The sequence below is a fragment of the Arvicola amphibius genome, chromosome 2 (genome assembly GCF_903992535.2).
Source record: "Arvicola amphibius chromosome 2, mArvAmp1.2, whole genome shotgun sequence".
Lineage (NCBI taxonomy): Eukaryota > Metazoa > Chordata > Mammalia > Rodentia > Cricetidae > Arvicola > Arvicola amphibius.
Window position 1 is genome coordinate 187009760 of NC_052048.2, and position 13464 is coordinate 187023223.

The following is a 13464-nucleotide window of genomic DNA, read 5'->3' on the forward strand; positions in this document are numbered from 1 at the left end:
CGCTGCCTGGCTCCATCACTGTCTCCCCATCTCCAGATCTGTCTCCACTTCTGAGCCCCTGGAGAGAAAACATGAGCTCATTGTTTTCCATGGAAAACCAGATTTGGTCTCCTCCTCGCCTCGTTTGTCTGTCAGAGCCCAGAGATGGATGTTCCTTCCACCAGTCGAAAGTGTTCATGGGGGAGCTGCAGACTCCGTGTGGGTGTCTGTGTGCTGCTGGGGAGGGTGCCATGGTGCCATGGTTAGGGCAATGGCAGCTTGCAGGGCTGAACTTTCTAGAAGGTTATTAGGGGTGTGATGGGAATGCAGGAACAGATTATTTACTGCACCCCAAGTGGCAATTTAAAGCCATACCTCACCTTCTCATTCATTCCCATGAAGTATGTCTCAGGCTAGAAAATACATGAACCAAATGGAGAACAGGAGGCCAGAACCTAGCAGGGTTGATGGGGCAATCACCGTGACAGCTCATTCTTCATTTTCTTTTGTGAGGAAGTGACTATAAATGATATTTTAAAAAGTCTCATTTAAAACCTACAAAAGGACTGAGAAGATGGGGGGCGGGAAGACATCCAGTGTCCAGGAATGAAGAAGTAGTATTAAAAAGGTCACACTTTGCACCAAAAATTGGGCGACCTTTAGTCCAGAAGGTTGCAGAATGTTAGATGCTGCGATCTTTAGTCAAGGCAGAGTGTCTTTAGAAAGCAATGAAAAGACAGTGGTGAGCAAAGGAGGGAGATGCTGGGGGAATGGAAACCACAGACTGTGGTGTCCTCTGCTGCCACAAGAGAGGTAGAGTTGTCACTTTCCTTTTTCTTTATGAGTTGGAATGTCGGTGACCAGATAAAGTGGAGGACAGTACAGGCCATGTAATTCAGTGTAGCCATGCCTATTTAAGGAGTATCTAGGATGGTTCAGAGGGTGCAGTGGGGTCGAAGGTGCTAGGTCCCATGCTCAGAGTTTCAAGACTAACAGATTCCAGGGACACAGACCAGAAGCCATGGGGAGGGAGCTCTAGAAAGTCATCCAAAGGTGTTATTAAGCATGTGGTGGAAGAGCCACTCAGCCAGGAACCAAGGTTCTAAGAGGTCAAATGAGATGTGCCAAGTTGCCGTAGTCTCCTTTAGGGGTTTGGTTCTTACGTTTCTTGATCAGGGTGAAGGGTTTGTAAGGCAAGGTCTCTCATGATGGTAGCTAAAGTGAGGAAATAGGCGGGGCATAGGCAAGTCAGGAGGCAGACTCACAGAGAGCTTTCTGTACACATGGGGGTTTTGTGCACGCTTGGGCAGAGTTCCCCTCAAACCCACTCTGTGGGGGAGATTTTTAGCAATGGCTTGGATGAGAATGGGGATAGCCTGCTGATAGAGCATGTGGTAGTAATTGCTAATTTGTAGAATGACAAGATCATGATCCAAAAATTCCTTCAGGGGCTGGAATAAACAGAAGATTCTACACTGAGCTAATAAACTGAAACAACACCAACAACAAAATCACCACCACTACCAACAAAAACAACCAGAACCCAAATAAAAAACCCCAAAGACTGTTGCACAAGCATGGGTTGGATTTGAGTCAATTTAGCCCATTGTAGAAAAATGGTTGGCATATCCCTTGGGATAATCAGCTCTGTGGTAAGATTATCCACAAGGCCAAGAAGGAACCAAACCAAACCCTTTTCTCACCAGGCTACTTTTGGTGATGGTGTTTATCACAAAAATAGAAAGCAACTAGAACTCCCTCTAAGGCTCAATAAAGACTTTCTCATTGATTCTTGTATGTTTTGGCTAGATCTTTTGTTTTTCTCAAAGAAATATTTGATCATCTTTGTGGTGAGAGCACCTAGTTTGAAAGTCCATGGTCATGTAGCTTACACAAATCTGACTGTCTGTGGGGATGACTGCCGATGCTCTGTGGCACTGGGGAAGAGTCTCATCCATAGGCTGGGATTTCAAAGTGATCAGTGTGGTAATGGGTTTTGTATATGTGTGGGAGAACTTGGGACTGTTCAGTTGGGAGGAATGGAGAGTCAGGGTTGGGGTGGGGCATGAGAGTGGTTTTCAAATATTTACAGACTGTTGTAAGAGCAGGATGCATGTCTCCAGAGGCATAACTAATAAATGATAGAGCTTTTATTGAATTCTCACTGTGGAGCAGGTTTCACATGGGCTATCTCGTTTATTTCTCATCAATTTTATGAGCAGAGCACCACCAATATCTGGATTCTGAAGATGAAGAAATGGAAGCATTGGGAGGTTGACCAGTTGTCCCAAAGCTCCCTGCTGTCAAGCAAATGAAAACTGGAATGTGGCTGAGGTTCTAGCATGGAGTTGATAATTCCAGCATTTTGTCTTCTGTGCCTGTGTATTACTTCAGTGCTAGCCTCTCTGCAGCCTGTGAGGGGGAGCTATGGAAGCAAATATTTCATCTTTCTCTGATATAAGAGCAGAAGAGTCTGTTTATGGTGCAAATCCACACAAATGGAAATGTTTTGCTTTATAAACAAAGCACTGTGGAAACTTGGAAGGTTCCAACCACTCTTCAGAAGATTTTGATTTCCTCTGGGTTTTTTTCATGTATGAGTACTCTGTGGTGCTTAGTAATGTACATGGTAGATTTAAATCCCAGCCTTTCTACCTGAGAGGTATGTGTTGAGCAGGGTGTCTCTCTAACTAAGCTTTTGTTTCTTCGTCTGTGAAATGGGGGAAATGATAGTGCCACTTTTGTACTTCATACAGTACCAAACACAGAAAGCACTCAATAAGCAGTAACTGATATAAAGTAAGTGTAAATGTGCCAAACACCAACTTACCATTAATATCAGTAAAGAAGGTGAGCCTTTATTGGCTGCTCACCGTGGATGGAGGATATATACTCTTCTATCTTAAAAGTTTTACTAGAGCTAGACATACATGATTCTTATACAAATAGCTGTTCAACATTTCTTCCTCATAATAGAGAGTGGGCTAGGCTAAGGGAAGGTGTATGCAGGGCCTGGAATGTAGCAGCAGGGGGGATGGGGGATGTTTTTGGAAAACAAAATTCTACATGTGCAATCAGGAGGGCTCCTGAACACTACTCATAACCAATACTAATGTAACACAGGATGGAGAAAAATTAAATATTTAGGATTCAGTCTATGTAGTGCATACAAAGCAACATTAAAAGGCCATACTCATACCACAAGCTCAAAACTAAAGCAGGTAAAAATGGAATGCCTTGAAAAGCATCAAAAGTAAAGATATAGCAAACACTTTTCCTTGATAAGAAGAGAACAGTTAGGCTGGGTTGGCAGAAACTGGAAGCCCTGCAAATCTTTCATAGCAGAACATCTGGGAGGAGCAGAAGGTGCTGAATAGAAGACATGGGGGAGGTGGCAGAGGTGTTTCTTGTGATGAGCGTCTGCGGAGAGTTGCTTCTTTAGTAGAGTTCTTGCCAACATTGCTAGCTGGTTGTCTAAGGTGGGCCCTGTACACTTCCTCCATCAGTTTCTTTGAGGATGGACTAATGGAGGTGTGGGATATACAGGTCCAACTTGTATACCTGATCCCTTAGAGTCACCCTAGTTTGCTGTCTGCCCTTTTCATCATCCCCAATCTCAAACCTTTAACCTCCTGACACAACCTTCCACCAAGCAGGAGTCAGTATAGTGATGTCTGGAGGTTTTGTATTGGGACCACAGTTTACATCTGGCCACCTCCTGGCCACTAGAGGGTGTTCAGGAATGGAGCTTCATTTATCCAAATATCCACTTTATTCTTCCAAAAAAGCAGGGTGTTTCCCTCATGGAGGTGTTGGACGATGTCAACCTGGGATAATGGTAGAGTAACTAACCTGTGCTAAGTATGAAATACATCTTCTTTATTATGAAAAAAAAAAGAACCTTTGGGGCCTGGGAATATATCTTATTCAGTAAATTGCTTTCCTTGCATTGTGTTTGATCCCCAGAATCCAGGTAAAAACTTCAAGCACAGAAGTGTGCACTTGTAATCATGCTATTGGGGAGGTGGTGATAGGAGGATCCATGAGACTTGCTGGCCAGTGGTATAGCTGGATTGATGAGCTCCAGGTTTAGACCTAGAGAGACTCTGTCACAAAAAATAAGGTGGAAAGTGACCAAGGAAGACACCCAGGATTAAACTCTGGCCTCTATATGCACACACGTGCTTCTACACATGCTTCCCATATGTCATTCTTTATTGGAAGACACCTTTGATGAGTGCACAGACATAGCTGATGCTCTGCTCTTCCATCCTTCCTTTTCTGTCCCTGCTCTTCACATGCTCATTGCCCCTCAGAGCTCCTGCTCTGCCAGCTTCCTAGGTCACAGTGTGCCATTTGGTCAGTCATAACATAGATCTCTAAATGCTGTTCTGTGTCTTGGTAGGACCATGTTTGACTAGCCTGGGCTTGTCTCCTTCCATCAGTCTTAGGGTCAACACCGATAATGCTTTCTTATTTGCTGAGTTCTTGCTGCCTACAGGGATGACACTCAGGACTGGTGTGAGTTTTGACATGCATGCCTTGGGTCTCAAAGGAAGGATTTACAGTCGAGAATGAACAGAACTGTCTTGTTCCGTTCCCAGTTTCCAGCACTCCCTTTGCTGTTGAAGACTTAGAGCAGAGGTGAGGTAGGGAGAGCATGACGAATCATGCTAACAGGAAGGAGAGGATTGTGTCTGGAAGGGGCTAGAGCTAGGGATGTGCTTGTGGAAGAGAGGAAAGAGAAGAGGTGTGCGCTCTCTCTGCCCTTCCCTTCACCCCTCCCCAGCCCCTTAAGCACCCCAGGCTGAACTGCTCCCCGTTCACTTCCAGTTGAGTTCAGACACTGGGGGTGCCATCAGGAGTCTGCAGGTGGGAGCAATGAGAGGGTATGTGCTTGCTCTCTTTACCTCAGCCTGGCTAGTACTCTTTGTCCACATGGCCACCTTCTACAGGTTGTAGTTGCAGTGACCTCCTCAGCCCCTAAGGCCTAGGTTCTGCTAGCTCTTTCACGGTCAGTCACGGAGTTTTTCTACTATCCCCCTCTAGTTTCTAAGCTGATTTTTGAGGGCAATCCAGCGTTGTTTCTTACAGGCATGATGCTGTAAGCAGATCTCTAGAGCTTATTCATTTTTACATAATTGAAGTTTCACACCTTTTGAACAATGCTTCATTCCCCTCACCATTTGAGCGAGTTTGACTATTTCAGATCCCTCATGTGAGTTGGGTCATGCAGTGTTTGGTTCTTCTGTAGATCCATACATGCTGACATCACCTTTTAAAGGCTGAATAGCATTTTTAAATGGATAAAATGAATATACTACAGTTTTCCCATCCATTCATCTATCCATTAACCACAATTCCTTCTTTAGCCGTTGTGAATGATGTTGTAATAACTGCAGGAGAAGAGATGTCTCTTTGAGATACAGACTTTAATTCCTTTGGATATTGATTAGTTGGTCCTATGGTAGCTCCATTTTAAATATTCTGAGGACCTTTCATATAGCCTTCCATAGTGACTGAATAATTTATATTCCTAGTATGCAAGGATTTCCATTTCCATTCCTTGCGGAGGCAGGATCTCTGGCTGACCAGGAACTCGCAGAGATCCTCCTGCCTCTACCTCCTGAAGGCTAAAATTAAATGCATGGACCACCACACCTAGATGACTGTTTCTCTCTCTTCCCTAACACTTTTATTTTATGGTAGTAGCCTTTTTAACAGGTGTAAGGTGATAGATATTTTATCATGTTTTGGATGTGCATTACTCCTAATGGTTAGTGATACTGAGCCTTTTCCAGGCACCTGTTGATGATTTAAATGTCTTCTTAGGCAAAATGTCACTCAAATCTTTGCCCATTTTATAATAAGGTTTTTGTTTTGGGGTGTGTGTGTGTGTGTGTGTGTGTGTGTGTGTGTGTAATTGTCCTTTTAAAACTCTCTTCTGTCATTTGTTAGAATGTTTTGTGTCTTATTGGGACTCTGGCCTATAGGTAGGAGGGCCATGAAAGAGGCCATGGGGGTGTAGTTGGGGAGGGAGGTGGCTGCACTTCGGTCACTGGGCAAGTCTCCCTTGGTTGCCACTTTTTAAGGGGCTTGGAATCTCCAGGATGGAACTCAAGTGGTGGTGAAGGCATCTTTGTCCTCCTCTGATGAGGCTCTCAGCCACCCTCTTGCCTTACAGATAGCCCTCTCCAACACTCACTGCGTGGAAACCTGCCTGTAGCCAGAAGCTCACATTCTGGGCACATGTATTGGGTACCCAGATGGTGCCTGCATTTATGAAAGCCCAGTGCACTGACAGGACCTGCAGACACATGGATAAATATTTTGCCTTTCCTTTTAGGCAATATTTGAATCTTTCCAATTTAATTGCTGTCAAAGGCAGGACGCTTATAATCCTGAGACAAAGCAAACAGTGGGAGTTCCGGGGGGGCATTCTTGCTGCTCCAGACTGGCTCTTTAGCCACCACCTTGATTTCTTGGTCTTTCTGAGTGTCATGAGACTTTTCCTCTCATTGGCTAGGTGGGCTGCAGGTGGAGAGGCCATGGGGGCACCAGCTCATTTCAGTTCTCCTGTAACCTGTAACAATTCACTGGGTTTGTGTTGAGGCTAGGAAAATCTGACCTCAGCTAAGAAATCAGGCACTTTTCTCAGACGTGAGTGACAGGCACCAATCTCATCACAAATGGCTTCTGGTTTTGTGCTCCGAGGCTGGATCCAGAGAACATTTTGTTTGATTTTTAAATTATTGCATGTAGGGTTACAGTTAGATCACATAGCATTTTTGTTGTGCAAATTAAATCAGGGCAGCCCGTCTGGCAGGGGCGGGGTCTCCCCAGCCTTGTCCCACCATAGTGCAGGGTTTGACAAATAGTGTAGCAGCTGGCTTTAGGCACCCGGGTACTCTAGGAGGTTCTATTATGCAGACCACAACCTACCCAACTGTAACTGCTCAATCCATTGCTGGGAATTCTTCTTTTAATCTTCTACTTTTTATATCTGCTACTGGTCCTTCTTTTTCTATTTCCTCACCTCAGCAAACAGAAAGCCCAGTTGACCTACATTTGCCAGGTGTATCGAGGCATGGGTCTGTGATTGATGTGGTTAGCTTCTGCCTCTCTGTGACTGACAAGTCTCTCCTTGTTCACAGAGTGTGAATGCTAGTCTCCCAGCGTTCTGCAACCATCACCTTCTTGTAACCATCACCATTCATTTTGCCCCAGTTGCTTTATCCTTGCATGCAATAAGTTCAGTGGGACTCTGTACATCGTAGCCTTCCAAAGGGTGCTTTGTGGTAGTCATGCCTGTCTCCAGAGTGCCTGGCATTGGCGTATGCCCTGTGCCAGAGGCAGGAGACTTAAAGATGGATGGAGAACACAGTATCTCTGCCCTTGAGACACACAGTGGGAGAGTGAGGCATGTAAACAGATGAGTCACAGCCAACGGTGTCTTCCCATCCTGAGAAGGTGGAGAAGAGGAGATGCGAGTCCATCCCCCAGCGGCAGTGCTTCCCTGATGGTAGGGAAGGCTTTGCCCGGAAGTCGCCAAGTGAGTGTCCTTTGAGAAACTGTCATCAGACGCCTCTGACGGAGCACGTGATCGCGTTTTCTTCATATAACATGGGGGCGGGGTAGCTGAGTGGAGGGAGGTTCCGGGTAGACAACCCTGACTTCTTATCCTGCCCAAGTCACTTAATTGTCTTATCTCACCACTTCCTTACCATGTGCAAAACAGGGAGACAATGCTAATAGTATAACCTACTCAACGATGTCATACAATGGATTAAACGGAATATTATCTCTTTTGGCATTATTGAGACAAGTACAGAAACTAGGAATAGGTTCTGTGTGTGCTGAGAATGCTGGTTCCTCCAGCTTCAGGGCGCCTCGATAGGGTTTCTCAGCTGTTTGCCCCAGGATGTTCTCTATACATTGCCTTGTGTGCTGTGATATATGTAAGGTCAGAAATCACATAACTGTGCTGTTAGCCTAGGTAGGTTTTATTTTACTTTTGTCAGATATCATCTAACAATGGGGACACATGCTGAAAAATCTGTCCACAGGAGATTTTGATTCACCTTGTGAATTGTGTAGAGCATGTTTACACGAACTAAGATTGCCATGACATCAGACATCAGCAGGCGCTGTTATCTTAGGGAACCCTCTATCCTGTCTGTAGCCTGGCTTTGCTTGAAGCACTGGGTTGCATATGACTTTATTAGGATAACAGGCATGAAGAAAGTGGATGTAGAGAAGAAAGATAAGATCCAGGGACATTTCTGAAGTAGGGTAGACAGAATTTGATGACTAGGAAACAGGGGTCTCCCAGAGAGGAGGTGGCTTCAGGGATGATGTTATAGATAGAGGGAAGACGATGCTTTTAATAGAAATTATGTAACTCTAGCGCAGGCATGTGGGGTGGATTTGAGTTGAAGCAGGGGGGATTGTCTGGTAGGTTTATTTTCTGGACCAGTCAAGAGAGGAGGGCAGGGTGAGGTGTAAGGAGGTGTGGAGGGGGGAAGGGGAGGAGTCCCAGGGCGTGTGAAAAGCCACAGGGGCTTTATAGAGGGCCTGAAAACGGAAGGTACTGGGAAAGAGTGCACAGCAGTCTCCAGAAGTTTGTCTCTGGACAGAGGCTGTCCTCTTAGAGGAATGGCCGACAATAGCAGGCAACTGGGCAGTTGTCCAAATATGATTTACAATAAAGCATCAGTTTCACAAGGCTTTCTGTAAATTATTGCACTCCACCAATTGCCAGGTTCCCTGCTGACAGTGGGCCAGGGGGTCAAACAATTCAATAAGGTGCCACCAGTTATAAATTGAAAATCAGTGGGGTGCAAAATGGATTACCATCAAAATCCATTCAGGTGAAAAACCAAATTTCAAAACCCCTAACCCTTAAAAACCACCCCCTTCCCGATTCCTCACAATGCTCCGACACTAAGTTTTTAATATCCCCCAGATAAGCAAACATCAATAGCAACCTCAGGAGGTTGAAAGCGAGGAGCAAAACGGTCCTACCCAGCCTCTTTGGGAACTTGCAAGTGTAGTAAGTTATTGAACTAATTAATGCCTTGGCAATTTAGATTCCAAAAGAGCAATCCTCAAACTTAGACAAGAACCACCTGGAAGGCTTTAATGTTTCAGCCAGGCTCTAGCTTGGAGTGTCTGTGTATTCGGGGTTAGGTGGAAGAAGATACTTTTCTAGCAAGTTCCTACGGGATGCTCATGCTATTGGTCCTGGGGCCACCCTTAAGGATCTCTGCCCTAAGATGTGGGAACAGTTTGGTAACTTGACTACACAGCAAGCTGATTTAATAGTGACTTAAAATCGTTTCTTTTACTTTTTGAGATTATAATATAATTACACTATTTCCCCCTTGCCTTTCCTTCCTCTAAACACTTTCACATACCCTTGTTTACTCTCTTTAAAATATGCATATATATGCATATGAATATATATATTCCTAAATATAACCTGCTCAGTCTGCATATGCTATTTGTATGTATGTTTAGGGCTGATCATTTGATGCTGGATAACTAATCTGTGTGCTTTTCCATAGGTAAGGCTATTTCTCCCATGTTCAGCACTCCTTATCTGTCTTTCAGTAGTTGAGACTCTGCCATCTTTTCCCCATTCATCCATATATCTGTTGCTGTTGTCCTTGATCAGCTCATGCTTAGACAGTTATGTTGGTGAAATTATATGTGTTATCATTTTTCTCCCCCCAATGTAATATTTTTATTGATTATATTTGGGAATTTTACATCATCCACCCCTAACAATTCCCAAGTCAGCCCCCACCATTGTGACCTGCTCCACCAAAGAGGAGAAACAGAAACAAAATAAATAAATAAATGAATAAATAAATAAAACAAAATGTCCAATTTGCATTGCCTTGCTCACTGGAGCATGATCAAACTCCCAGTGGCCAGCCCCTTAAAAAATGGAGTCCTTCCCCATCCTTTAATCCAGATACATTGACTTTCTGTTTATGCCACCTCTCCATTCAGAGGATGACTTTTGATTACCTAATGAACTGTTTGATTACTCTGCCAGAACACACACCATAGCAGCATTGTTTGTCATAGTCAGAACCTGGAAACAACCTAAATGCCCCTCAACCAAAGAATGGACAAGGAAAATGTGGTACATTTACCCAGTGGAGTACTACACAGCAGAAAAAAATAATGACATCTTGAAATTTGCAGGCAAATGGATGGATCTAGAAAACATCTTATTGAGTGAGGTAACCCCACCCAGAAAGACAAATATCATATATCCTCAATCATAAGTGGTTTTTAGACATAAAGCAAAGAAAACCAGCCTACAGTTCACAATCCCAGAAAAACTTGACAACAAAGAGGACCCTAAGAGACACATACATGGATATAATCTACAAGGGAAATATAAAAAGAAGATCTCCTGAGTAAATTGGGAGTATGGGGACCATGGGAGAGGGTAGAAGGGGAGGGGAGAGGAAGGGAAGGGACCAGAGAAAAATATGTGTTATCATTTCCATCAACCCAAATTGCCAGCTCTCTGGCAAAATGTCTAGCCAGACTAAGTGCTGTCACTTCTGGTTCCATGGCTGCACATGCATCATCAAGTGTTCAGGCTACACGAAACATGGTCATGCCATTTACGTGTGATGGGTCACATAAGCCCCTGTGTGCATGCTCTAGAAAACATTTAAAAACTGGACACGCCCGCTCCATGCTCTTTTCCCGCACTTTCTTCTCTTCTTCTCTTAATAAACTCTTAAAGGGGGTTCCATTGTGTGTCTTATGATTCGGTCTAGCACCTGGTAAATACAATATGGGTGTAGTTTCTGACATTACTAGGAAACATGGCCTCACAGCAAACTTCCTAATCCTTTGACTCTTACAATCTTTCTTCCCCCTCTTTCAAAATATTTCTTGAGCCTTAGATGTGGGAGATGTTTTATAGATGTATCTATTTGGACTTTATCAACAGTTCTGCATTTTGATTGACTATAGTTTTCTATAATGGTCTTTGTTTCAAAGAGAAGTTTACCTGATCCCGGGTGAGGATTACACTTATCTGTGGGTATAAAGACAATATTTGGAATGCAGTTAGGGTTGTTTGCTGAACCATGTACTGAGGCCAGGGTCATAATGTTCTTTTATTCATGAAACCTGAGAAGAGAATGGCACAACAAAAACTAGGTTGGTTTAAAAGCCTTGTGTTGAGAAGTGAAGCTGGGAGGATGGAAAGGAAAAAGGAAGGCTGACTTCCATCCCTGTCATTCCAGAAGACTGCTGAAAGCACAGACAGTACCACTAGGGCGGAAATAAGCCCTTGGTCTGTGTGGAAACATAAATTTATTTGATTGAAAAATTCCTCTTTTTTCTTAATTATTTTTTTTCATTTATTTTACATACCAACTGCAGCTTCTCTTCTGCCCTCCTCTCCTCTCCCCTCCCCTCCCTTTTGCCTCCTCTCCCCAATCTACCTTCCCTCTGCCTCTGTTCAGAAAGAAGCAGGCCTCCCATGGGTGCCAACAAAGCATAGCATAGTAAGTTGAAGTAGGACTAAGCTCCACCCTTTGTGTTAAGAATGGGCAAGGTAACCCAATATGAGGAATATGTTCCGAAGAGCCAGTCAAAGCATTAGGGACAGGTCCCACTCCCACTGCCAGAAGTCTCACTAGTAGACCATGCCAAAGGACCATCACATATGCAGAGGTCCTACGCTGGCCCTATGCAGGCTCCCCAGTCATCAGTCCATGGTCTGTGAATTCCCATGAGCAGGCCAGTTGCTTCTGGGAGTTCCCTTGTGGTGACCCTAAGCCCCCTGCCCCTGGTTTTGTACAATCCTTCCTCCCTCTCCTCAATACAATTCTCTGGGCATGGCCCAGTGACTGGCTGTGGATCTCTGCGTCTGTTTCCATCAGTCACTGGATGAAGGCTCTCTGATGGCAATTGGGGTAGTTATCAATCTGATTACAGGAGATGGCCAGTTCAGGCTACCTGTCCACCGCTGCTAGGAGTTTTCGTGGGAGATCTTTGCATCAGGTACTATCTGACCCTGAAATGCCCCACTATCAAGTCATAGCTGTCATTACTCTCCTCCTAAATCCACCCCATCAGTCCAATTCCTCATGTTCCCATGCTCACCTGCCCCACCCTACCCAGAAGATTTCCTCTATTTCCCCCTTCCAGGGAAACTGTGTATCCCCTTAGGGCCCTCCTTGTTACCTAACCTCTCTGGGACTGTGGGTTGTAGCATGATTATTCTTCACTTTACAGTTACTATCTACTTATGAATGAGTACATACCATGATTGTCTTTCTGTGTTTGGGTTACCTCCCTCAAGATGATTTTTTTCTAGTTCCACCCATTTACCTCCAGATTTCCGGGTGTCATTGTTTATAACAGCTGAGCAAATACTCCATTGTGTAAATGTAAATAAATTTTCTTTATTCATTCTTCAGTTGGGGGGCATCTGGGTTGTTTCCGTGTCCTGGCTATTATGAATACTGCTGCTCTGAACACAGTTGAGCAAGTGTCCTTGTGGTATAATTGGGCATCCTTTGGGTATACACCTAAGGATATAGCTGGGTCTTGAAGTAGATTATTCTCAATTTTCTAAGAAACTGCCATATTGATTTCCAAAGTGGCGGTACAAGTTTGAACACCCATAGCAGTGGAGAAGTGTTACCCTGCTCTATATCTTTTCCAGGATAAGCTGTCACTTGTGTTCTTGATCTTTGCCATTCTGGTGTAAGTTGGAAACTCAGAGTCATTTTGATTTGCATTTCTCTGATGGCTAAGGATGATGAACATTTCTTTAAGTGTTTCTCAGCAATTTGAGATTCTTCTGTTGAGAATTCTCTGTTTAGGTCTGTACCTCATTTTAAAAATTGGATTGCTTGGGGTTTTGATGCCCAGTTTCTTGAGTTCTTTATATATTTTGAAGATCGGCCCTATGTCAGATATGGGGTTGGTGAAGATCTTTTTTCATTCTGTAGGCTGTCATTTTGTCTTACTGATAGTGTCTTTTGCCTTAAAAAAGCTTTTCAGTTTCACGAGGTCCCATTTATTAATTGTTGATCTCAGTGTCTGTGCTACTGGTGTTCTATCCAGCAAGCTGTCTCCCGTGCCTATGTGTTCAAGACTATTTCTCATTTCTATTCTATTAGGTCCAGTGTAACTGGATTTGCATTTTGTGCAGGGAATTTCATGCAGGGCGATAGAGATGGATCTATTTGCATTCTTCTACATGCCAACATTCAGTTATGCCAACACCATTTATTGAAGATGCTTTTATTTTCCATTGTGTAATTTTGACTTCTTTGTCAAAAATCAGGTGTTCACAAGCGTTAATTTCTGTCAGAGTCTTCTATTCAATTTTATTGACCCACCTGCCTGTTTTTATGTCAATACCAAACTGTTTGTTATTACTATAGCTCTGCAGAAGAGCTTAAAATGAAGGATGGTGATACCTCTGGAAGTTCC

General features: G+C 43.8%; 1 protein-coding gene across 1 annotated transcript in view; it reads left to right on the plus strand.

Annotated features, from left to right (window-relative positions):
- The window catches only part of Tmem178b (transmembrane protein 178B), a 375806-nt gene that overhangs the window by 116454 nt on the left and 245888 nt on the right, over positions 1 to 13464 (plus strand). The gene's annotated exons all lie outside the window — the stretch shown is intronic.